Source organism: Microcebus murinus, chromosome 7 (assembly GCF_040939455.1).
Source record: "Microcebus murinus isolate Inina chromosome 7, M.murinus_Inina_mat1.0, whole genome shotgun sequence".
In the NCBI taxonomy this organism is placed as follows: Eukaryota; Metazoa; Chordata; class Mammalia; order Primates; family Cheirogaleidae; genus Microcebus; species Microcebus murinus.
The window spans coordinates 96460057-96486063 of NC_134110.1; the positions used below are offsets into that span (position 1 = coordinate 96460057).

Genomic DNA, 26007 nt, shown 5'->3' on the forward strand with positions numbered 1-26007 from the left:
TAGCAGGGATATGCATTAAAAAACAACACATGAACTACAGTATATAATTATAAGATGAAACTTAACCAAAAGAAAAGAAAAAAAAAGAGGCGTTATTTGGTGGATGGGAAGTGTAAAGAAAATAAGAAATATGAGACAATGAGTTAAATATAAATATAAAAATTTCACTTGCAGTAGCTAAACTCTAAGTACAAAAAATTGGCAGTTGTGAACTACTTCTAGCAGAGAACTAAATGGAATTATAAGTTTACATTTTTCTTCTTAATAGTTTATAAGATTCTTGAGAACAAGGACCACATATTACATATTATACACACAAAGGTAGCAAAAATTTTATATACCAATTTCTTTAATAGAAAGAGCAAAATGTGACAAAATAATTTTTTGTATATTAGAGTCAACTAATACCAGGATTTTAATTTCTAAAAGAAACATAGATTTAGAGACATTTTACTACTTTCCATATTGGTATTAGCTTTCCAGCTTTCTAGCTGACAGTAAGTAGCTAGACTATTGATTTGGTTTTCTATCAAAATGCATTTTCAAAAAATCCTATTTGCAAAATAAAAAACAGAATAATCAATAGGGGTTATCTCTTATGTCTTATCTTGCTGAAATGTAGTGATATTGAGGTTGGACAGATAGTAGAGGAAATCAACTTTCACAGCAAAGATTTTTTTAAAAATTAATAGTAATAGTAATAATAACTAGAGTTGACCCTTGAAGATGAGAGTGCTGACTATCCCCCAAAGCAGTTGAAAATCTGAGTAGAACTTCTGAACCCCCAATTCCCAAAAACTTAACTACTAATGGCCTATGTTGGACAAGAAGCCTTATCAATAACATACCAGTGGATTAACACATATTTTATATGTTCTTTGTATTTTAGTGAGAGATAAGCTTGAGAAAAGAAATGTTATTAAGAAAACCAAAAGGAAGAGAAATATATATGTACTATTCATTCAATGTAAGTGAATCATCATAAAGGTCCTCATCCTCATTGTCTTCACATTGAGTAGGCTGAGGAGGAAGGAGAGGAGGTACTGGGGTTGGTCTTGCTGTCTCAGGGTTGGCAGAAGAGGAAGAAGTGGAGGAGGTTGAGGAGAGGCAGGAGAGGTGGGAATACTTGGTGTAACTTTATGGAAATACATTGTAATTTCTTACACTGTTGTTTTTCCATTTCTTTGAAAATGTTTCTACACTGTACTAATCCTTCTTCCACCATTTGATTTATTTTCAATGCCTGTATCATAGAAGGGTCCATGTCATAAAAGTAGTCAAAAACAATCTTGAAAAAGCTGAACTCTTCTGCCAGATTGTTTAATGTCACTTTGTTTTCTGGCACTGCTTCTTTTGTCTTCTGTCTGATCGTCTGGCACTGGTTCAGACGTACTCAACTCCATCAAGTCATCTTCTGTTAATTCCTCTGGTATAGTGTCTATTAGCTCTTGAATTTATCCAAGATCCATATCTTGAAACCCTTCACTCCCTAGGTTTTTGCCATGCTCACAATCTCTTTCATTACATTGTTGATTAGCTTTGTCATAAATCCTGCAAAGTCATGTACAACATGTGAACATAGTTTCCTCTAGTAGGAATTTATAGATTTGGACTTGATGGCTTTCATGGGTTTTTCTATAGCAATGATGACATTGTCAATGGTGTAATCCTTCCAGACTTTCATGATGTTCTCTCTATCAGAGTTTTTTTTCTATGGCATTGACAATTCTCACACAATGTATTCTCTCAATATAGAGTACTGTGTATAATGAGACTTAAAAGTCCTTATGACCTCCTGATCTAGAGGCTGAACAAAAGATGCATTTGTGGGCAAGAAGACTACTTGACACTTTTAGTGTTGAATTCATGGAGTTCTAGGTGGGCAGGAACATTATCCAACATGGAAAGAACTTTAAAAGGCAACTCCTTACTGTCAAGGTACTCCATGACTTCAGGGGCAAAGCATGGATAGAACTAACCCAGCAAAAGGATTCTAGTTGCCAAGGCCTTCTTATACAAACAAAAGACTGGCAGTTGGTATTTATCTTTTCCCTTTGAAGTTCAGGGAATAGCAGCTTTATACATAAAGGCAGTTCTGATCATAAACCTGACTGCATTTGCACAAAACAGTAGAGTAAGGCTATCCCTTTCTGCCTTAAATCCTAGTGTTGGCTTCTTCCTTACAATAAATGTATCTTGTGGCTCCCCCACCCCACCCCAGAATAAGGTACTTTTGTCTGTATGAAAACCTGTTCAGACAGATATCCTCTCTCCTTAATGGTTTTCTCAATGGTGTCTAGGAACTTGCCTGTTGTCTTTTGATTGGCAAAATCTGCTTCTCCTGTTTTCTTGACATTTTTTTAAGCCAAATCTCTTTTGACTATTATCAAACCAATCTTTGCTGGCTTTAAATTCTCAAACTATAGATCCTTCTTCTTCCTTTTGCTTTAAGTTGCCCTATAATGACTTTGCATTTTCTTGAATAGTGTTAGAGACTATAGGGATGCTTTCTAACAGCAATCTTATACCACTGTAAAAGCTGCATGTTCAATATGAGATAAAAAGGTATTTTGCAAAAATTTGCAAGATATAGCTGTAGACCTATACCTGTTGGTATAGTTGTAGCAACAGCTTCACACATTTTCTTTTTTTATACAATGGTCCTTACACTGAATTTATCTTGAAATGGTGGGCAACTGCAGCTGCAGACCTCAATCTATGGTACATATCAAATGATTCGACTTTTTCTTATAATATCACTTTGCTACTTGGGAGCACTTAAAGCATGACTAGTGGCACTTCATGTGGTTCCATGGTGTTATTCAAGGTTTATGGTATTGCACTAAACATGATGAAAAATATGCAAGAACTATAAGAGATCACTTTTTACTACAATACATAATTTACTGGAAAGGCACACTGCTCACATGGAGATGATTAGTTTTATATAGATTTTTAAGTGAATACTCACAAAAGTTGAGCTCACTGCAATAGCAACAGGAGGTGGCCACAAAATAATTACAGTGGTGTAGTATGTACTACAGTTAATTTTATGTAGTTATGAGTTAAGGCTGCATCTGTACATTTGTTTACATTTTTCCTGACTGTGAATGGCACCATGTATGGTCTGTGTTTATGTGCATAAGTTTTGATAAATTTTAACTTTTTAATAATAGATTTGTGTATATTTTATAGTAGTAAACAATAAAATAGACTCGTGTCTACATATATTTTATGAATTCATGATATATCTTTTTCTTAAAGTTTTAAATATTTCTACAGTACACAGTTCAACTAGGAGATTTTTTAAGTTTTCAAATCTCAAAAAAAAAATCCCAAAATATTTATTGAAAAATACTTACATGTAAGTGGACCCATGCAGTTAAAACCCATGTTAAATCAATGGTACTATAGTGATGGCAATGACTGATCAAGCCCCTGAAATTTTGTCCAGCACTCTGTTCAAATTTCATTATATATAATGCAGATATAATAGTACTTACCATATAAGGTTGTTGTAATTATCATAGAATATATGTAGTGAGTACTATTAATATTATAGCCATATTAGAGTTTAGGAAACTGAAGCTCAGAGATATTGTATGTCTTGTCTGAATTCCTGCAGTTTCTAAGTGTTACAATTAAATTTAGATTTAAATGTAAAAATTCATCTTCTTCCCTCTCCTCTTTTACACCATCTGTTACACATGACTTTGAGTTCAACCAATAAGGGGTATGTATTCTTAAAAGTGCCAATACAATATCTGGAATCTATTTCTAGGTGCGCAATTATAGCATTCTAAGCAAAACCTTTTTAAAGATAATTCTTATTTTTAAATTATTGATTCTATATATACTAAAACTCTAAGATCAAAGAAATTGACCATTCCTTTAATATTTGTGAGTAATGTAATAATATGTATATTCAATACAAGGCAAATGAAATTATATAAAAGGAGAGAGTGATTAAGTTACATATAAAACTTTTTAAATTTTCATAAAAATTATGTTTTTGTGAGTCAATTTTCAGTGAATTATATTTATCATATTTTAAAACAGTTTAGAAGTTTGAAATGTGTATTTATTTGTATGCAAGACAAAATGTCAGACTACAACACCATTTCATTTGTTGATACTGCTAACGTACACTATATATTTTGTAAAACTCAATTTAATTATGTGGTGAACATCATGACAAAATTATATTTTGCAAAAACACTTTAAGACAATTATAGCTCAATTTTGCTTCTCTAGAATGACAAATAGCAGAATTGCCCCCCTTGCCAGTAACATTCTAAAGTCAGAAAGAACCAGGAGATTAAATTATAAATTTAAATATTTCTTGCTATATTAAAATTTTAATGTCATTATAAAAGAATAACATTCAGCCCTCCGGTAATTATTAAATTAAGTCCTAAATGTTTTATAGCATGTATGAACTTAGACTAGAATCTGCGGTATGAAAAAAACCTGGAAAGAATGTCTATTCTAACACTTCCTCAGTACCACCACCATTATCTGATAAAGGGTGGTTAACCAAACTCAACTTGAAATATCCAAGTTGATAAAATTCACTACCTATTATGACATCCCATTCCAAGAATGTTTAGTTCCAATTCTTAGAAAGTACTTCTTGAACTGAATTCTTTAAAAGTTATATTTGTCTGTCCTAGTTCTACCCTCTGTGGTTAAACTAGCAAGCTATAATCATTTCTCCATATGGAAGTACTTTTGCTATTTGAAGAGTTTTCAGATCTCTTTGGATAATCTTTTCCCACCCAACTCCTTCAACTATTTCTATTGATCTTGAGAATCTCACCAACTTTCTCACTCTCCCATTGAAAAGGTCCTCTAACTAAATGTCCCTGAATGATGAAAAGGAAGGTAGTGCTATTGCTCACTATTTGTAGACATTTATTCAGAAGATCTTTAGGTTGAATAGATTTTTACATCTATAATTTTGAGTATTTCAGAGCAAATTCAAAGGCACATGACGTGTACTAATGAATAATTTTCCCAATTGAAAATTTTGAATTGCACAGTTTGTGAAGCTGCTGTGCAGATGCAAATGACTTAAGGGGTGAGAACAGTGACTGAGTAAACCTAAATAGTCAACGTCCCAATAATTCTGTGGAGTTTTTGATTCTATAATCCTCAACGTGCATATAGAAGGTACTTTTTGTAGTAGAGTATATGTATGTGCATGTGTGTGTGTATGTGTGTCTATGTGTCAGTGAAAAGTGACCACAAAAATAAATAACTGCCTTGCTGTGGTGCAAATAAAGTAACACTAAAAAGTTCAAGAATGCCATGATGTCATGATAATAGTGATAAGAAAAGATTTTGATAGTTCATTCTTTATCCTGATATATGGCATAATTGAGTCCACCATATATGTGCTACATAAAGTTTTAAAAGGCAATTCATAAAATTGCCACTCATTGTCCAACCACTAGAAATGTTCTCATCTAGTGACAAATAAAAATTCATGAATAGACAATTAACTGCTGGGCTGATGATATGTTCAACAAATGCAGGACTCCATGCTGAAATGTGATTTGGTAAATTGTCAAGATTTTAAACATTTCTGCCTATAGAAACTTATGGATTCAAGATGATCTTAAGATAATGTTCTTCATGAATATCAAAGATCTACAGAATTTTTAATAAAATAGACTGGAATAATATCAGAGACCCTGCAGTCACACACACACAAAATTAACTGAAAGAAAAGGATATAGGGTAAGATTATAGAAAAACAAAAGCCTCACTATTGGATGCTGTAGTGTGCTGGATAATAATCACCTAAAATATCAGATCAGAATATATAAACTCTTACAACTCAATAATAGAAAGAGAAATAACCCAATTTAAAAATGGCCAACAGATCAAAGTAGACATTTCTCTAAGGAAGATGTACAAATGACCAATAAGCACATTAAAAGATTCTTGACATAATTACTCATCAGTACAAATGAAAACCACAGTAAGATAGCATTTCACATCCATTGGGATGGCTAGAATCAAAAAGTCAGGTACCAAAAGTGTTGGCAAAGATGTGGAGAAATCGAAACTCTCACACACTGACCCTGCTGATGGGAATGTAAACTGGTGCAATTGCTTTGGACAGGAGTCTAGCTGTTGTTCAAATAATTAAATGTAGAGTTACCATGTGACCTAGCAATTCCACTTCCTCCACTTCCAGGCTATATACCAAAAAAAAAAAAAAAAGGAAGCATATGCCCACACAAAACCTTGTACATGAATGTTAATAGCAGCATATTCACAATAGCTAAAAGGTAGTAGCAATCTAAACATTCAACTGGTAGATGGTTAAACAAAATGTGGCATATTCATATAATGGAATATTATGCAGTCATAATGGAATATTACATAGTCATAAAAAATGGAGTACTGATATGTGCTGCAACTTGGATGAATCTTGAAAACATTTTATTAACTGAAAGATGCTAGTCACAGAAGTCCGCATATTGTATTATCCCACTCATATGAATAAGGTAATTTTTGAGACAAAAAGTAGATAAGGGTTTGCTTAGGGCTGGTATGGGGACACCCGGGCTGGGGGACTATTAGCTAAATCATATGGGGTTTCTTTTTGAGGTGATGAAGACATTCTAAAATTGACTGTGGTGATGGTTGCCCCTAACTGTGATTATACTAAAAATCATTGAATTGTGCACTTTGGGAGAATTCTATTGTATGGGAAGTCTATCACATAAAAAAAAAAAAAAAAAAAAAAAAAGCTGGGGAGAAAAAAGATTGAGATCCATCTCCATATGAAAGGGAAAAATTCCCAAGGTACATTGCTAAGTTTTAAAAGTGTTCTGCAAATGAAGGAAGTCAGCTGTGCTGGTCAGTGGTGGGATGTTCAAAATCCTACTAACAAATGCAATGGTGTAAGAGGTAGAAGGGCTGAAGGGTTATGTCTGGTTGGAGGGATTTCTCATTCATCTTCATATCCTTAGTCAAATTAACAAATATTGACCACATATGAGGTCCCACAAATCCTATAAACTGGGACAGGAGTTCGGGTGGGGGCCACACAGAAGAATCTTCCCTTTCTATGGAAGCATTACGCCATTACCTTCCGGCACCAAGTGTGGCTGAAGAGAATTTGGTTGTCCGTGTGAGTATTCTTTTGTATAAAAACTTTTATTTTATTTTATTTTTTTCCCTTATCAGAAGCCTTTAGAATCTACTCTTTATCCTTGGAGATCTAAGATTTCTCAAAAATACTTCTAAGAATGGATTTTGTTTTTCATTCTGTTTAGTTCTCTGGCAGTCTTTTAATCTAAAGCCCTTTATCTTGTTTCTTTTATACACCCCTCAATTCCCTTTTCACTCAACTTTGGCTCACAGCACTCAATTTCCTTTCATATTTTCAATCTGCATTTTTGTGTTTAAAATACGAGAGAGAAAGAGAGCTTCATTCCTATCTCTGAATGCTACTAACATTTTTAATTCATGGCAGTCATATTTTTAATTTCTAAAAGCCTTTTCTTATTATTTAGTCTTTCCTTTGTTCATAAAAGTCTTTTCTTATTTTATGGCTCTAAAATCTTTGCCTCTTTGGGTACATGGTGACTATTTTACTATTGGCTTATTTTACTTTAGGATATGACAGCAAGCAGAGGCACCTCAAGTCAGAATAAGAAGGCTCACCGTCTGCCAGGGTAAACTCACTATAATTCTAGCTATCTCTAGGCAGATTGGTTCATAAAGTTTAGAAGATGGTTCTCCAGCTTTCCTTTCCTGGTACAAACTTCAAGCTCACAGTTATGCTACATTTGTGGGGCTGTGGGTGGCACTGACCCACTGTGGATGTTACTGGATGACTATTCCATTCTGTGCCCCTTTCGAGTACCTGTGACTCTGCACGGAGACTTCTCCTGGAGCCCCCAGGAAAATTGCCCCAGATATCGCTTTTTAAAGAGAGTCTCTGTTTATTCTGTGGTTATTTCTGCTTTGTTTTTGTTTCCCTGTCACCACACACACACACACACACACACACACACACACACACACACATACATCTGTTCCTTGTCTTTCAGAATTATATTACTAGCTTTAGTCCACCGTTGGTCCTCAATCCTATCTTCTTGCTATTGTGGGTTTATTTGCTTTTGTACATTTCAGTAGTACTTTTTAAGAGACAGGAGGCATATGAATGTTCCCAAGCCACCATCTTGTACTGACAGGTATCAGAACCAGGAATAATGTAAAATGGTGTTTTTATAAATGAAATCCATGAATACTAAAGCCTTACCCAGAAGAGAAACAAGGTAGGTAAGTAGACAATACTTCCTGGAAGAAGCATATTTTTAACAAAGTTGGCAAGCAAGCCAGGAACAGGGCTTGGTCAAAAGCCCAGCCACAAAATCAGATGAAGCCATGGGAAATTGTAAGGTGTTACAGGATACCAGACCTTATAGGAAAGAAAGGTCTATAGGGGAGAAGAATTTGAAAAAAGACCCTGGTGACATGGGGCTTTGAGTGCTAAAATTTTGATAACATAGATAACAATGAGGCTCTGTATAATTTTGAAAAGGAGGCTGACAGGAGGAATGCAATGTTTGGAGAACATTATCGCACCAGTTGTATAAGCAGTACACTTGATCAAAGACAGACTGGAGCAAGGGAGATTGCATGTGAGTTTGTTGATGTAGTCCAGGAAAAAGAGTCTAGGAAACTCGTAGAGGATCATAGCTGTGAGGACAGAGAAGCAAGAGATGAGAGCCACACACTGTCCATTTCCTGTTGCTGCTTGACGTAGCTCTATTTATTGTATTTTACTTCCGAAAAGAAACAACAAAACAACAGCAACAACAAAAACAGAATCTGAAGCAAAATATTAGTATCTGTAAACTCAGAGTCAGGGATAAAATAAGTGGCTGTTATTTTATTTTTCTACTTTTCTATAATTTAAAAAGTATCACATTATAAAACAATATCAAGTGAAAGAAATAAAGAATAAAAGGCAGGCATAGGAATTTTAATTGCTAGGTGTTGTACCTTCAAATGCACAGCATGGTTTCATTCCCACTTTTACAATTTGTTGATAAAACTGACAATTGACTTAACCATCTCTGAGTCACAGATACCTCACTTTTTAAATGTGGTTGGTAGTCCTAGTGCCAACCTCAGAGAATTGTTGAGAAAAGAAAATGAGATGATTCATGGAAAACCAAGGTTACCTATTACCATTACATTAGCCTTGCTAATTATTTTAAGATATGGAATCTTACAGATAAACAAGGCATATCTCAATCTACATGAACTATCACTTAAAACTCAACAGTGGTTAGCCAGGATAATTTGCATTAGTAAAGAATAGAGCTAAGAAAACTGCATTAGATAAAACAATTCTAATTTTAAAAATTACTCACCTAATCTTGATTATTATGTGAATTTAACAAAAACATAGTCATTTGACCATGACTAAGCCTCCTTATCAATTCAACAAATATAATTTAATTATTGAATGCATTATAATTTTATATTTTATGTACTTCTAAATGATCTAAAATTATTTTTTCTAAATCTTCCAATATATATAGTTACTAGCATATGTGGTCTACATGGCTAATTCTGTCTGTAACATATTGCTATGAGAATTTTTTATATTACACATTAGTTTTGAGGATAAAATTTCCTTCTGCAGCTGAAAGGCTCTGAAGTGAAACCAAGAATACCAAAGTTACTCAGAGGTAGGAAGTGATTACCATAAAAATGTAGTGCCATTTATTGTGATTAATTTTCACAATGTTATTTCAATTTGTATTTTATCTCTAGGAAATCCCATATCACCAGAACACAACATCTTGCTTCTGTTCATTCTTTACTCATGTGGACGACTATTTAGAACAACTGCCAAAGGAGGCCTGATTTTCAAGTCCTTGTTTTATGGCTAAGGAAAGCCATGTGGTTATCATCATTTTCTATGGTAAGCTAGAGGGAAGAAATAAATTAAGAAATTACAGTAAATTTTCTCTTATTTTATACTGTTAGTATTCTCTTGAAGAGTTACCAAACCAAATCTTATATGAGATATCAATTAAGCATTATAACCAATAAAATTCAGGGTTTTTTTCTTGGTTGATTTGAAATACTCAAGATTTTTTAGACATTATAGTCATAATTATAATTAATTATGATATCACCATTCAAAAATCTAGAGTTTTAAAATCTAGGTTCTAGATTTTAAAAATGCCATATAACTGACAATATTTGCCATACTTTTCTATTAAAACTTTACTAAACTATTAAAACTTTAGAATTGGGTCCAGATGTTGAAACTACATGGAAGTAGTTGAAATGAGAAGAAAAAACAAAAAAGGAATTAGGAGGTGGCCTAGGCTGCATCACTGCATTTATGTGGCTCCACCACCATCAAATGATGGATTTGTTGCCATACTCAAATATAGGGTTTGTGACTCCCATAAATCAACCCTACATCCATCAAGAATTATATCATATTGAATATTGATGATATAATGTATTTCCAGCATGAAAAACTAAATCTCAGCCATTGCTATGATATGGACAAATATGGATTTTTGTGTATAGCGAAGAGATGAAATTTTGGTACTACAACGTTCTTCTTAGAATCTTTAACCTCTCTGAAACCTGTGGCATGCTTAGTTACAAAATAGGAATGATCATACCTACTTTCAAAAGTTTGAATCAAAGAAAAAGATTTTTAAAAATGCACTATTTGTGTTTGTTATTTTAGAATACTTTATACTAAATCGATAAGTGCCAAGTCTATTTATCCATAGATTCACAAAATTAAGTCTTTTAACAGCGAAAGAACTTTTGCAAGGAAATTGTAGGAAATGCTCTAATATAACTAGGTTTTATTTTCTTGAATCTAGCAACCTGTGAATATCAGGTTTACCTGCCAATAAAATCATTTCTTCTAGGAAAGTTTTTGAAATGGGAATTGGGTGTTTGTGTGCAAGTATGAATTGAGCATTTGTTAGTGAAAGCAGTTTGCACCATATAGATTGCCTAGGGCCAGGACATGATCTTGATGGATAATTAAGCCTGCTTGGTTCTTTGTGTCACACAGCACAGAAACAAAACAGTGCTTCCTTTGAGGTGCTAGATCTCAGCTGGTGGTGTAATCTGTTGTGAAGTGTTATGCAATTTATTTTGATTTGGTGACTTTTTGCTGTCTTATTTCAATGTTATGCTCCATCATGAAAATGGGCGATAAACATATCATGAATTTGTGTAAGAATCACTAGGCTAATCCTTGTGCTCTTGTGATGAATTGCAATTTAGAAAATGCTGAATTTGCTAATCAAATGGTGGAATATCTCAGTAATATTTAGGTTTCATAGCTATACTATACTATAAGAATAACAAAAAAACATTATTCTTAAGCATTCCTGGATGAAAAATAACTTTGTCATTGCAAGTATGCTGCTCTCTAGTCCAAATCCTTGGGTTTTTTTTCCATTAAAGTTGCTTTTGTGGCTCAAATATTTAATAACTTGAGATTTCTCAACTGCAGCTCTTGAGTTATACCAGAGCAAATTCTATCAAGCAGTAGTATATGGCATGTGAATCAACTCCACTGACTATATCCTCCCAGGAACACATTTTCACACGAACACCACATTTCAAATCTGTATGCCCCTACAACAGCTTAAATGCTTGTTTCTTTCTAAATAAAGGGAAAACTTTAAGAAAAACTTTATGAAAAACAGCTTAATGTAAAAGCTGCACAGAGCTTATGATGAAGAGCTGCTTCTCAACATTTCTCATTCAAAAGGCAGTGGTATCATATCAGAGTGAATGCCAACAAGGCTATAAAATGGTTTCCACCTGTCATTAATTTTACCCTGGCCAGTTTGCAAACAAGTGCTGGTCCTATGGAACTTGCAAGAACCTTTCATATCCTGATGCATACTTTAAATACAAACCGCAATTCATCTTTCTGTTCAACATTTCTGATGAAATATTGAGACTTTTTCCTACCCATAATCTCCTTCTGGTCATTTTCTAATCATGTAACTAACTCTTCCACAAATAAGCAGGTAAAAATAATATTAATACAAATAGTACAATCTTTGGTTCAAACTTTGGGCAGTAGGTATAATTTTATAATTAAATATGCTACAGATTTCAGAGAGGTTAGATGACTGTAAGAGAAAGAATGTTGTTAACACCACAATTTCATCTCCTTGTTGTACACAAAAATCTATGTTTTCTCCATATCATAGCAATGATTGAGATTTAAGTTCTCATACTGGAAATATTTTTAGAATAAACTATAAATGTCCAATATGATATCAACTTTCTGAAGATTAAACTTGATGAATATGGGGTTGATTTATGAGTCACAGATCCTATCTTTGTAGAGTATGGCAAGTCATTTGATGGCGTTGGAGCCCTGTAAGTGCAGTGATGCAGCCTTGGCTGCCTCCTAATCACCTCTCTTTTTTAAGTTTTGTTTTTAAGTTTAGTTTCTTCTTTGTTTCAACTGCCTCCATGTAGCTCTTAACATCTTGGATCCATGCAGCAGTTAAGTTTAATCACTGGTTTTTGGTGGTAAATGAAACAGACAGGGTTTATACATTTACATGTGCCCTCAGAAATTACAAAGTGGTATTTAAAGAATCATCTTCCCCTTGGTACAAAATCATTAAAAATATACTTTTTTCTGTTACTGTTTAAAACAGGAAACTCACATACACTCACATTATTTCTCTTTCCAAAATTCAAGTGCAATAATAACACGAATATGCTAAATCCCTCAGTTTATCTTTGGATATATGCTTGGAATTAGTTTTCTAATATCTTTAGACACACTAGATCATGTGGAAAGGAAAGGAAAAAGAGATTAACTCTTACTGAGCACATGTACCACAGACACTATGCTACTTATCATTCACTATTTTATTTAATCTTTAAAACTATCCTTTGGAAAAAATGTTAATATTCCCATTTTTATAGATGAAGAACTTTGAGTGTAGGTTGGCTAAGTTACTAGATTAACACAGTGGTGAAATATGGTTTTGAACAGGACTGTATTCAAACTCCATGCTTTTCCACTTTGAAACAATGTTATTGAATCATAGTGGTTAAGGGACTAAGGCTAGTGTTTTCTTTTTTCCATTATACTAGCTTTGAAGATACTTTAAAAAAAATAATTATTTTAATACCTAGAAAATGTGTTAGGAAGGATCCCTCTGATTTTTCACAAAATTTAAACTCATAATTCCAGAGTTGCTACTTGTCAGGCAACAAAAGTTTTTTTCTACTTAACATTAAATTCATTAATAATACCACAAAATTACTTCTGCCTAAAACCTCATAAAATAGGAACTAATCAAAGCAAACACACTTAACAGCTAATGATGATTTTAATTTAGCTGTAAATGCCTCAAAGGCTAGTAATTAGAGAGCAGTTATATGCTTTTTGTTTTGCAAAATAAATTATTGTTGTATATTTTCCCACAATTTTCTCTATTTAATTTTGCTAAAATAGTGTTTCCTCTGCAAAGTTTTTAAATAGATCTAATGGCTAGATAACTTAACCATATTACAATCAATTTTATTTAAAATAACATCTCCTAAAGATGTTTTAACAATAAAACTGGCCACAAATGTGCAATAAAACAAGAAAAAGAGCCAAGAAAATAAACTCTTTGCAGCCCTTGATTGCATGGTACTACTCACTTTAGATTTAATGAAGGGTTATTTGTTTAGCCATCAAGATGTGAGTCATAATATCCTAATGGTATTATGGATATGAACAATGAAGGTTAACCTAAAATTATATATTTTCTCCAAACAGATATGATCATCAGTATTTTCTCTTTAGCATTTAGAGCCATAGCTTCAAGATTGCAAAACTAAATTAGAGATCAAGGATATCAAGTTATCCTCTCATATTTGTAGGTGGTTGTTATATAGATTTCAATATAAGCAGTATAAGCGGAGAGTTTGTCTTCCTAAACTAGAACACTGGATGTAGAATTGCAAATAATGCCAACATTTATCCATGAAAATATTAAATAAAACTATTTTTCAGGAGGGTGACCACCAAAGAGTTAGAGAAAGTTGCCATAATTCATAATCCCAGAAAAAGAAAAATAGAACCATTTTTAAGTGGGATTGAGAGTATGTTGATAGCTGAAAGAAGAAATGGCTAAATTTTGGGCATTTAACTATAGTAGTTGCTATTTCTTTTCTTTTCTTTTCTTTTTCTTTCTTTCTTTTTTAAGACAGAGTCTCACTCTGTTGCCTGGGCTAGAGTGCTGTGGTGTCAGCCTAGTTTGCAGCAACATCAAACTCCTGGACTCAAGCAATCTTCCTGCCTCAGCCTCCCAAATTGCTGGGACTACAGACATGTGCCACTATGCATGGCTAATTTTTTTTATACATGTATATACTTTTAGTTGTCCAGCTAATTTCTTTCTATTTTTAGTAGAGATGGGGTCTCACTCTTGCTCAGGCTGGTCTCAAACTCCTGACCTCAAGCAATCCTCCCATCTTGGCCTCCCAGAGTGCTAGGATTACAGGCATGAGGCACCACACCCGCCAGTAGTTGCTATTTCTTCTATACTTCCCAATAAAATTAGTTGCATTTTTTGTTATTTTCTTTTTCGTATGTGTGTTTGTTTAGAATATAAATGATAGGTATACATTTAGAAGACTCAAATAATATTATATAAAGAAACAAAGGCCTGAAATCTTCTGCCCTGGAATAAAGATAAGACATAAACGTTTTGATGACTATCCATTTGTGCTTTGTACTAGACATATGTGCACAAACACATAGATTTGTACATAAGTGAGAAGGCCATCTCCATTTATTAGATGGGAGTGGTGGCCCCTGGAGGTGTGTGTGTCATGTTCAGATTCTGTAACACACAGATTGTTCCTGTTATCTTGTTTTGTTCTGGAAATTATTTGCTTCTTTCCTTACATCAGTAGCAGAGTTTCCATCTCCTCCAGTGATGTTCTTCCATTTCATTAAGAGACATACTTATTTCATATATATATATATATATATAGAGAGAGAGAGAGAGAGAGAGAGAGATACATATATATATACATATGTATATAATTTTGAGTCCAGTTGTTTTAAAAAAATAGATCATATCATATAAATTTTTATTCTCCTTGCTTTTCTCATTTCTCTTTTTTTGTGGCAAAGCTGCTTACTATTCAATGTTGTGATGTATCCCAATTCATTGACCCTTGTTGAGAGTTCCAATTCTTGCTCACTGTAATCAATGCCGAAATAAATATCCTTTTAATGTCTCCCCAACTCAGTGCTTAACTTTATGGAGTAGATGTACAGAAGAGAAATTTCTCAGCTGAAGTCTAGATAATTTAAATTTTAATATGAAATCTATAACTTTTTACATTTCTTGCTGTATTCTATATGAGTAACCTTTTCCTGACATCAGCAGGAAAAGTTATAGATCTCATGGTACTTTCTAATTTTTTAATCTCATTGAGCACTGGTGAATTCTGGCCATCAGTTCAGATGCTGATTCACCCTTTGTATCTGCCCTTTTGGGTTCTTTGCCCATTGTTCTATTTAGTGTTATTTTCATGTCAGTTAGTAATGATGCTATTTATATTATTAAAATTAGCCCTTTACATCCATGGCAAATTAATAGTTTACCATGTCTATTTTTTATCTTAACATTTTGTCATGTAAAATTCTAAAATTTTTCTGTAGTCTTTAGATACAGATAGTTGTTTTCTTTTAGAACTTCTGGAGTAGGAAGACTTACCGAAAAAAGGTTTCTGGTACCCTTTGATTGTACATATAAGGCTTTAAATTTTCTGGAAGGAAATTTCTTTTTATTATAGCACTTTGTGCATTTAAGTTTATGTATTTGTAATTATTTCTGCATGATATATAATGGAATTTATTTACTGTTTCTTCAAGAAACAGGTTGTGGCAATTTATCCTTTTTTTCCACATTTTTTATGTGGAAAAGGATCTTTTTTATGTCAAGGATCTAATGCTGAGTTCTTTGTCTGATATAGTAATCTGCTCCTATACTAAAACAGCAGCCCTCCCTCACTTATGGGAGACAAGTTCCAAGACCCCCAGTGGACGCCTGAAACCACAAGCTGCTGAACCTCGAGTGCCATCAATTGGAACACATTTCTGTTCCCATCTTCCACCCACAAGTTTAATGCCTTTTCCATCTTAACTAAACACTTATCATTCACTGTGGCTGTAACTTTTGCAGTTTGAGGTCTGATAGCAAAACTAGCTCAAATTTCTTTTTCCTTCTTCATAATTTCACAGATAGAAGATTCTTTCTTATGTAGATTTTAGCAGCCTCAGCATATGATTTTTTTGTTATTGAGAACTTTTATCTTTTCACTTGAAGGACATACTTAACAGCTACTCTTTGGCATATCTGAATCCCCAGCATGGACACTCTCGTACTTTGATAGTAGATCTGATAACCAAGACAGCTACTAAGTGACTCACAGGCAGTGACTTACAATGCCCACAACATGGATATGCTGGACAAACGAAGGATTCATGGCCTGCAGGATGGAGCAGGACAGTGCAAGATTTTGTAACCAGCTCTATGAACTATGAACACATTTCAATCACCCCTGTGTATGTTTTTTTTTTTTTTTTTTTTAATAATCCTCTCCCTTAACTACTTGAACTTTTGAGTTGTTTCCCAGAAATGGAGGATTTTCTGCAGGACAAAGGAAATGAGATTCTAAAGGCCTCTTGGCAGACTTTCTGACACCAAGACTCATCATCCCACAACCTGCTCCCAATGCTCCTAGCTACTTGTTAGTCACACCACAACCTGCCCCAAGACACGGGGCCCCTCCCATTAAAAACCCATGATCTCCATCAGTCAAATGGATGAATTTGAGGCAGCTTCTCCCATTGTTCCAACAAAATCTGTTGCATTAAAAATTCCTTTCATCCTTGGGAATCCTTTTTGTCATAATAATTGGATCTTTGGGCAACAAGCAACTGAACCTAGGCTAAACCCCCCTTGTGGTTTTGATAATTTCATCACACTACTCATAACAGGCACAATTTAAAACTTATTGTTTATTTCAGGAATTTCCATTTAATATTTTAAGTTCAGGGTTGACTGCAAGCAACTAAAATCACAAGAAGTGAAACTGTGGATAAGAGAGAATTACTGTGCCACTCTGATTTGATGAATGTAGTTAAGTTCTGATACCTGGTAAGCAAATCTCTTCTCAATTATTTACCATCATAACTTCATTATCTTTTCTGAGATATTTGCTATCCACTATGGACTTTAATCATTTTATATACTTTCAAATGAATCTATCAAAATGCTCATTGGACCTGCATTGAGTTTATATATAATTGTGGAAATATGACACAATATTTTAATGTAAATATTTTAAGAATTTAATTTTAATTATTTAAATATATAATTATTTATTAATTATATTTTGATTTAATATCAATTAAGATATTCTTAGTATTTTAATATTTTAGAGGGGTTTTGTCCCTATTAGTGATATAATCAATGTAATTACAATACCCTTTTCATTTTCACTTTTAGGACTTTATTACTAGAGCATAAAAAAGCTATTAATTTTGGATATTTATCTTGTATTTTTTAGCATCGTGAAATTCTCTTAGGAATTCTACTTTTTCTCAAGATTTTTGGACTTTCCCAGTGTATAATAATATCAGGAAAAAGAAATAAAACTATCCTTTTCTTTAAATATTTATGTCTTTTTTTGGTATATTAAATTTTCTGAAGCCTTAAAGACAATGATAATTAGTAATATCATAGGAGGAATTCCTAATATTTCCTACATTTAATTAAAATAATTTCAGTGTGTCACCATTTTAGATATTTGTCTTGAATTTTTGATAGCCTTTATCATATTTAAGTAGTTATTTTTTACCATTTCAAAGTATTACAGGGTACTAGTAATTTTGGTTACATGGATTGCTTTTATAATGCTTGAGTCCTGGTTATAAGAGTGCCCATCACCCAGATATTGTTCATTGTACACATTAAGTAGGTTTTTGCCTGCCTGTACCTTCCTGTCTCCTACCCGCTGGTTGATTTTCGTTGGGTTTTACTTCTCTCTATACACATGTGTGCTCATCGGTTAGTTCCAAAGTAGTAGTGAGCATATGTTGAGTTTGCTTTTCCATTCTTTAGATACTTCATTTAGGGTGATGGTCTCCAGTTCCATCCAAATTGTTGCAAAAGACATTAAGTCATCCTTCTGTATGCCTAAGTAGTACTCCATGGTACTACTTGGTAGTACCTATGCACTACCTATACCACATTTTGTTAATCCACTCATGAACTGATGGGCATTTGGGTTGATTCTACATCTTTGCAACTGTGAATTGTGCTGACATAAACATTCAAGGGCAGGTATCTTTTTGATAAAATGATTTCTTTTACATTGGGTAAATACCTAGAATTGGGATTGCTGGATCAAATGGGAGATCAACTTCTGATTCTTTGAGGAATCTCCATACTGTTTTACATAGATGTTGTACTAATTTGCAGTCTCACCAGCAGTGTATAAGTGTTCCTTTCTCTCTGCCTCCACACCAGCATCTTTTGTTTTTGGACTTTTTAATAAAGGCCATTTTGACTGTGATTAGGTGATATATCATTGTGGTTTTAATTTGCACTTCTCTGATGATTAGTGATGTTGAGCATTTTTTCAAATGTTTATTGGCCATTTGTGTATCTTCTTTCAAAAAGTATCTATTAATATCTTTTGCCCATTTTTCAATGGGGTTGTTTGATTTTTTTTCTTGCTGATTTGCTTGAGTTATTTGTAGATTCTGGTCATCACTCCTTTATCAGATGTATAGCATGCGAATTTTTTCTCCCATGCTGTAGGTGGCCTATTTGCTCTGTTAATTATTTCTTTTGCTATGCAGAAGCTTTTTAATTTAATCAAATCCCATTTATTTATTTTTATTGTTGCTGTGATTGCCTTTTTGGTCTTGTTCATAAATTCTTTGCCTATGCCAATATCTAGGAGAGGTTTTCTAACATTTTCTTCTGGAATTCTTATAGTTTCATACCTAATATTTAACTCCTTTATCCATCATGAAATAATTTTTGTAAGTGGTGAAAGATATGTATCCTATTTCAATCTTCTGCATGTGGCTATCCAATTTTCCCAGCACCATTTCTTGACTAGGGATTCTTTTCCCCAGTGTATATTGTTGTTTACTTTGTCAAAGATCAGCTGGCTATATGTGGATGGTTTTATATTTGGATTTTCTGTTCTGTTCCATTGGTCTATGTTGATACTTTTGTGCCAATACCATGATGATTTACTATAGCCTTGTAGTATAGTTTGAAGTTTGGTAATGTGCTGCCTCCTGATTTGTTCCTTTTGCTTAAGATTGCTTTGCCTATTCAAGTTCTTTTATGGTTCCACATGAAACATAGATTATTTTTTCTAGATCCATGAAATATGACATTGGTATTTTAATGGGGATTATATTAAATCTGTGAATCACTTTGGATAGGATGGACATTTTAACAATGTTGATTTTACCAATCCATGAGCATGGTATGCTTTTCCATTTGTTTATATCAACTGTAATTTCCTTCCTCCATGATTCATAATTCCCTTTTTAGAGATTTTTCACCTCATTGGTTAAATATATTCCAAGTTATTTTATTTTCTTCATAGCTATTATGAAAGGTATTGATTATTTGATTTGATTCTCAGCTTGACTGTTGTTGGTATGTAGGAATGCTACTGATTTGGATACATTGATTTTGTAGCCTGAGACTTTGCTGAATTTATTTATCAATTCCAGGAGTCCCTTGATGGTATCTTTGGCATGTTCTAGATATAAGATCATATCATCAGCAAAGAAGGATAGGTTGACCTCTTCTTTCCCCATTTGGATACCCTTAATTTTCATCTCTTGCCTGATTGCTCTGGCTAGGACTTCCAGCACTGTGTTGAATAGAAGTGGTGACAATGGGCATCCTTGTTTCATTCCAGTTCTGAGTGGGAATGCTTTCAACTTTTCTCCATTCAGCATGATGTTAGCTGTGGGTTTGTCTTATACGGCTTTTATAATTTTGAAGTATGTTCCATCCATGACTATTTTCTTAAGAATTTTTATCGGAAAAGGGTGCTGAATTTTATCAAATGGTTTTCTACATCTATTGAGATGATAATTGATCTTTGTTTTCACTACTGTTTATGTGGTGAATCACCTTTATGGATTTATGTATGAACCATCCTTGCATCCCTGGGATGATGCCTACTTGGTCATGGTGAATTATTTTTTGATGTTCTGCTGAATTCGGTTTGCTAGAATTTTATTGAGGATTTTTGCCTCTATATTCATAAGGGATATTGGTCTGTGTTTTTTTCTGTTGTGTCCTTTCCTGGCTTTGGTGTCAAGGTGGTACTGACTTTGTAGAATGAGTTGGGGAGGATTTTTTCCTTCTCAATATTATGAAATTATTTCTTCAGTATAAGTACCAATTCTCCTTTGTAGGTCTGATAAATTTCAGCTATGAAACCATCTGGTCTGGGTCTTTTCTTTAGTTGGAAGACTTTTTGTTCCTGCTTCAATTTCATTGCCTATAATTGGTCTGTTCAAGAGTTCTATTTCTTCCTGATTGAGCCTTGAGAGATTGTGTATTTCCAGGAATTTGTTCATTTTCTCAATGTCTTTGAGCTTATGTGCAGAGATTTTTATAGTATTCACAGATGATATTTTGTATTTCTGTGGTATCAGGTGTAATATCTCCTTTTTCATTTCTGATTAAGCTTATTTGGGTCCTTTCTTTTCTATTTCTGGTTGATTTAGCTAAAGGTCTATCAAATTTGTTTATCTTTTCAAAGAACCAACTCTTTGTTTCATTAATCTTGTGTTATGCTAATCCTAGCATCCAGTGCTCTTAGAGCTAATTATATTGAGTTTGCCCTGTTTTTGTTAAGCAGTATTTTTAAAGTGGAATCAAATTAAATTTCAATATAGATCTTTTAAAAGAAATATATAACAATGCTAGAATAGCATTATCTTCCTTCAAAGATGTTGCACATTTCTTAATTTGTTGTTATAAAGCAGCAACAAATTGAGATAATATAAGTATGCCTGTCATGATTTACAATGTCTACATTGGTTCTGAACTTATGTATAATGACCCATTTGAAAATAAAACATTTTTTTCACCCTTACAATAATGGAATTGAAATTTTAGTAATCATTGCTGGGGAAAATAAAATAAAAATCTCTTTTGAATTAAGTAATATTTAAAATTTGTGTAGTTTATAATTACATGTCACATCATTAGTCAAAAGCATTTGGAAATGAGTCCTCAGACACTGATTAGTATACATATATGCACTTTTAGAACTCTTATGGTAATTTTGTGACATCTTCTCCTTCACCAAGAGTCTATAAATCATACCTTGGTAACTACCATTTTCCACAAGGCATATTTTGAGAATTTAACTCCATAAATGAGTTTTATTATCCAAATCAAGTTGTGTGTGTCTTGAAGTACAACCCTATTACACTATGCACAACTCTAAGAGAACCATTCGAGAAAGCTAGCTGTTACTTGTCAGCTTGGAGCAAATTTGGCAAATTGTCAGTAACCCACCCAAAGCTCTCTTGTTGCCATATTTCCAATCTGAAATTGTGAGTAAAGTTGCTTTAATTCAGCCTGCCATGAAACTCACTACTGTAAATCAAAGAGCTGCACAGCCTGAGATCACATGTAAGGAAAAATTATGTACTTTGTAAAGGCGTGCTGGATAAAAATATCATCTGTTTGACATATCTACCATTAGAATTCATAGGTGCTAAAAGCAGGAAACAAACAAAAATAAAATGTCATTCTTTCTAATAATGTCAGGAGTGCATCTGTAAAAGTCTCTTGTCATGTCAGAGAAGCAGTGTCTATACCTTTAGAATATTCCTGCCATACAAACTGACATCAAGAATATCTCCACATGTGTATTTTACTCTCTAAATTTTACATGAAATATTTTACTTTCAAGATTTTAAAACTAAATTTTATCACTTTATTACATATTCATTATTTTTCATTTTAACTTATAATTATTGGGATTTAGATCTGGGATAAAAAATTTTTAGTAACATAGAAATTAAGTTTTCTTAAAATTTCTAAGAATACAATTCTATTTGGGATAGCTATTTGATAATTAAATTTATTTTAATTTATATACTATCAGTATGTATAGAATACTAGGTATGCTATTAGTATAGTATAGAAATAGTAAAATTCACTATTTTGGTGTATAGTTCTGTGATTTTTTTTTAACACATATATGGATCCATGTAACCACCACCACAAACAGGATTAGAACAGTTGTACCACATGAAAATCCACTGTCTTTTCACTTTGTAGTCAAATCTTCTTACACCTCTAATCCTGGAAAACGCTCTTCCATTTTCTGTTCCAGTAGTTTTGCCATTTCCAGAATCTTGTATGAATTGAATTATGCAGTAACCAAACTTTCAAGACTGAATTCTTTCCATTAGCATACCACAATTAAAATTCATCTATGTTTTTTCACATATCAACAGTTCATTCCCTTTCATTGCTGAGTCATATTGCCTTGCATTGACTTCAGTAGAGAAATGGACGGCTTTAATCCTTGTTAGTTCCCTACATCAATGTCATTCAAAAGAGGGCAAGTACTGACTTCATTTTGTTTATACATTTGCCAGCAAAGTGTATTTCATTGTTTCTGTTTCTTGGTCATTATGAATAATGATGCTATAAATATTCACTTACAAGATTTATTATGAATATAAATTCTTATTTCTCTATGGCAAATACCTAGGGGTGTGATTGCTATGTGCTATGGTAACTGTATGTTTAAGTATAGAAGAGACTGCCATACTATTTTATGAAAAGTGGCTCTACCATTTTGCATACCCATTAGCAAGGAATGAGTTTCTATTGCTCTGTATCCTTGCCATCATTTGGCATTGTCAGATTTTATTTTTCTTACTCATTGTAATCTGTGTGTAATGCTTTCTTTGTGGTTTTTATTTGCATTTCCCTGATGGCTAATAATGTTGAGCATCTTTTTATATGTTTAATTTCCCTTCTGAATAGCTTCTTTGATGAAGTGTATGTTCATATTTTTGCCCATTTTTTAAAGTGGGTTCTTTGTTTTCTTATTGTTAATTTTTTTATGTGTTCTGGATATAAGCCTTTTGTCAAATATGTGATTTGCAAATATTTTCTTCTAGTTTGTGGGTGGGTTGGTTTTTAATTCTCTTAGTGTCTTTAGCAAAGCAAAAGTATTTAAATTTTAATGAAGTCCAATTTATCTTTTTTTATATGGACTTATGTATCATTTCTATGAATCTTTGCCTATCTCATGTTTCCAAAGATTTTCTCCTGTGTTATTCTATGAGATACACACACACATACACACACACACATATGTGTAATACATCTACAAATTCAACTGATGTTTAAATTAAATGTGAAAGATATATGTGTATGTGTGTATATATATATATATATATATATATATATGTATATATATATATGTCAGTGTTCAATATTTGCATGTGAATATCTAATTGTTCCTTACCATTTGTTGAAAAGCTTTTTACTTCTTCATTTAATTGCCTTTGGAATTCTGTCAAAAAAGTCAATTGACTATATTTGTTTAGTCTATTTTTAGAGTCTCTATTATGTTCTATTTGTTTATGTGACTATCCTTTTGCCAATACCACTGCCTTGATTACTGGAGCTTTACACTAAGTCTTAAATTTTAAGAGTGGGACTCCTCTAGCTTTTTTCTTTTTCAAAATTGTCTTAACTATCCTAGTTCCTCTGAGTTTCCCTATAAATCATGGAGTCAGCTTGTTTATAACTATATAATTCCTAGGAGAAGTTTGATTCAGATTGTGTTAATTTCAGGATAAGTTTGATCTTAACTATGTTGACTATACCAATTAATGAACATAGTATGTCTCTCCATTTATTCTGTCTTTGGTTTCTTTCATCAGTGTTTTGTGGTTTCACCATACAAATCCAACACATATTTTGTCCGATTATACTTAAGTATTTCTTTTGTGTTTTGGTGGGGGTGGGTGGGTGTATTGTAAAAGATACTTTCTAAATGTTAGATTTCCAATGGCTTGTGGCCAGTTTATAGAAAGTTTCAAAGTACTGGGATTAGAGGCATGAGCCACCATGACCAGTCTTGAATTGATTTTATATATTGACCTTGTATTTTGCAACTTTTCTAAATCTCCTTCTTAGTTCAGAGAGGGTTTGGGGTTTTTTTCAAGGTTTATTGGGATGTGCTGCATAGGCAATCATGCTGTCTACAAATAGGGACAGATTTATTTCTTCTTTTCCAATCTATATGACAGTTATTTCTTTTTCTTGTCTTTTTGTACTGGCTAAAACTTATAGTAAGATGTGAAATAAGAGTGGTGTAAGTATATATTCATAACTTTTTCCTGATTTTTAGGAGGAATGAATTCAGTCTTTCATCATGAAGTCTAATATTAGCTGCAGATTTTCTATAGATATCCTTTTTCAGAGTGAGAATGCCTCTTTCTATTTCTGGTTTGTTACGAGTTTGTATCATGAAAGGGTGTTGTACTCTGTCTAAAGCATTTTACATATTTGATGTATTTATGTACTTTTTCCATTAGGTTCTTATTTATTCTGTTAATATGGTGAACTGCACTGATTACTCTACAGATATTGAGCCTCCCTTAGCAATTTGGTGGAAAATGTAGAAAATTTATTAAATACACTGTGTACTTTGCAAATATCAACTCTGTAAAATCTGATGGTAGAAAATAAAATGCAATTTAGCAAGTATATTTCTATGTAGTTAAGATAATAAGGTTATTTATGCATGTCTTCTCATGAAAAATTTGGTAGATATTTGGCATAGACTATTTTTGGTGGTTGTAATCTGCTGGGCCATAGGCCAAATATTGTACAAAATGTTTGATCTACAAAATATTTTTTAAAGCCGACTTAAAGTCTGGCATTTAAACTTCAAATTTTAATTTTATTTCTGGATTTCTAGTTTCACTTGGAAGCTCTGACAACGCTGGACCTCATTGCTGAGTGACACTATCAGTTGCATAGCAACTATCCCTATTTCACAAGGACCATGTGTGTTCTACTTTACTATAGTACACAACATTCCTTGAGTTATTTTACTCATTAATACTATCTGTTTTATAGCTATAGGCTATGGAGTTTGCAATGACTGCTCTAGAGAACTGGGTAGATTGAATGTTACTTAATATCCTTTTAATCCAAAATAAATAGAATCTGTAACAGTCAGACATTATTTTGTCTAATAGAATATCTACTTTAAAAATGAATATATGCCATTGAAATGAGCAATTCTAAAGATTCTGAGGTAAATATAAAAAGACATAGACATTGCTGGCTTTTGAACAACATTGGTTTGAACTGCACGAGCCCACTTATAAATGAATTTTTTTCTGCTTCTGTCACCCTTGAGACAGCAAGACCAACCTCTCCTCTTTCTTTTCCTCCTCAGCCTACTCAATGTGAAGATGACAAGGATGAAACCCTTTATGATGATTCACTTCTACTTAACGAATAGTGAGTATATTTTCTGTTCCTTATGATTTTCTTGTAACATTTTCTTTCCTCTAGCGTATTTTTTTGTAAGAATATAGTATATAATACACACAACATACAAAATATGTGTTAATCAACTGCTCATGTTATCAGTAAGGCTTCTGGTCAACAGTAAGACAGTAGGCTATTAGTAGTTAAATTTGAGGGGAGTCAAAATTTATATGTAGATTTTGAAGGGTACAGGGTATTGCTTCCCCCAATTGCTGCATTGTTCAAAAGTCATGGTAGTTGATTTATTAAGGCCATGTGTATCAAGAGCCTTAAAAGACTTATATCTTTGAACAATTAATTCTATTTTGGGGGAATTTATCTTAGGGAGATAATTATTGACATG

General features: G+C 33.0%; 2 long non-coding RNA genes across 3 annotated transcripts in view; both read left to right on the top strand.

The window, feature by feature from the left end:
- The window catches only part of LOC142871875 (uncharacterized), an 88734-nt gene that overhangs the window by 37332 nt on the left and 25395 nt on the right, over window positions 1-26007 (top strand). The window contains exons 1-3 of one of the 2 annotated variants that reach the window (XR_012920046.1): window positions 16607-16633; window positions 17127-17228; window positions 25570-25634. This is a non-coding gene — a long non-coding RNA (uncharacterized LOC142871875). Of the gene's footprint in view, window positions 1-16606; window positions 16634-17126; window positions 17229-25569; window positions 25635-26007 lie in introns of those variants that run through there. The other variant, XR_012920047.1, reaches the window with a different exon arrangement.
- On the top strand, window positions 6426-9963 carry LOC105863895 (uncharacterized). The gene is made up of 4 exons (XR_012920045.1): window positions 6426-6518; window positions 6987-7147; window positions 7636-7694; window positions 9814-9963. It is a non-coding gene; the product is annotated as an uncharacterized LOC105863895 (long non-coding RNA).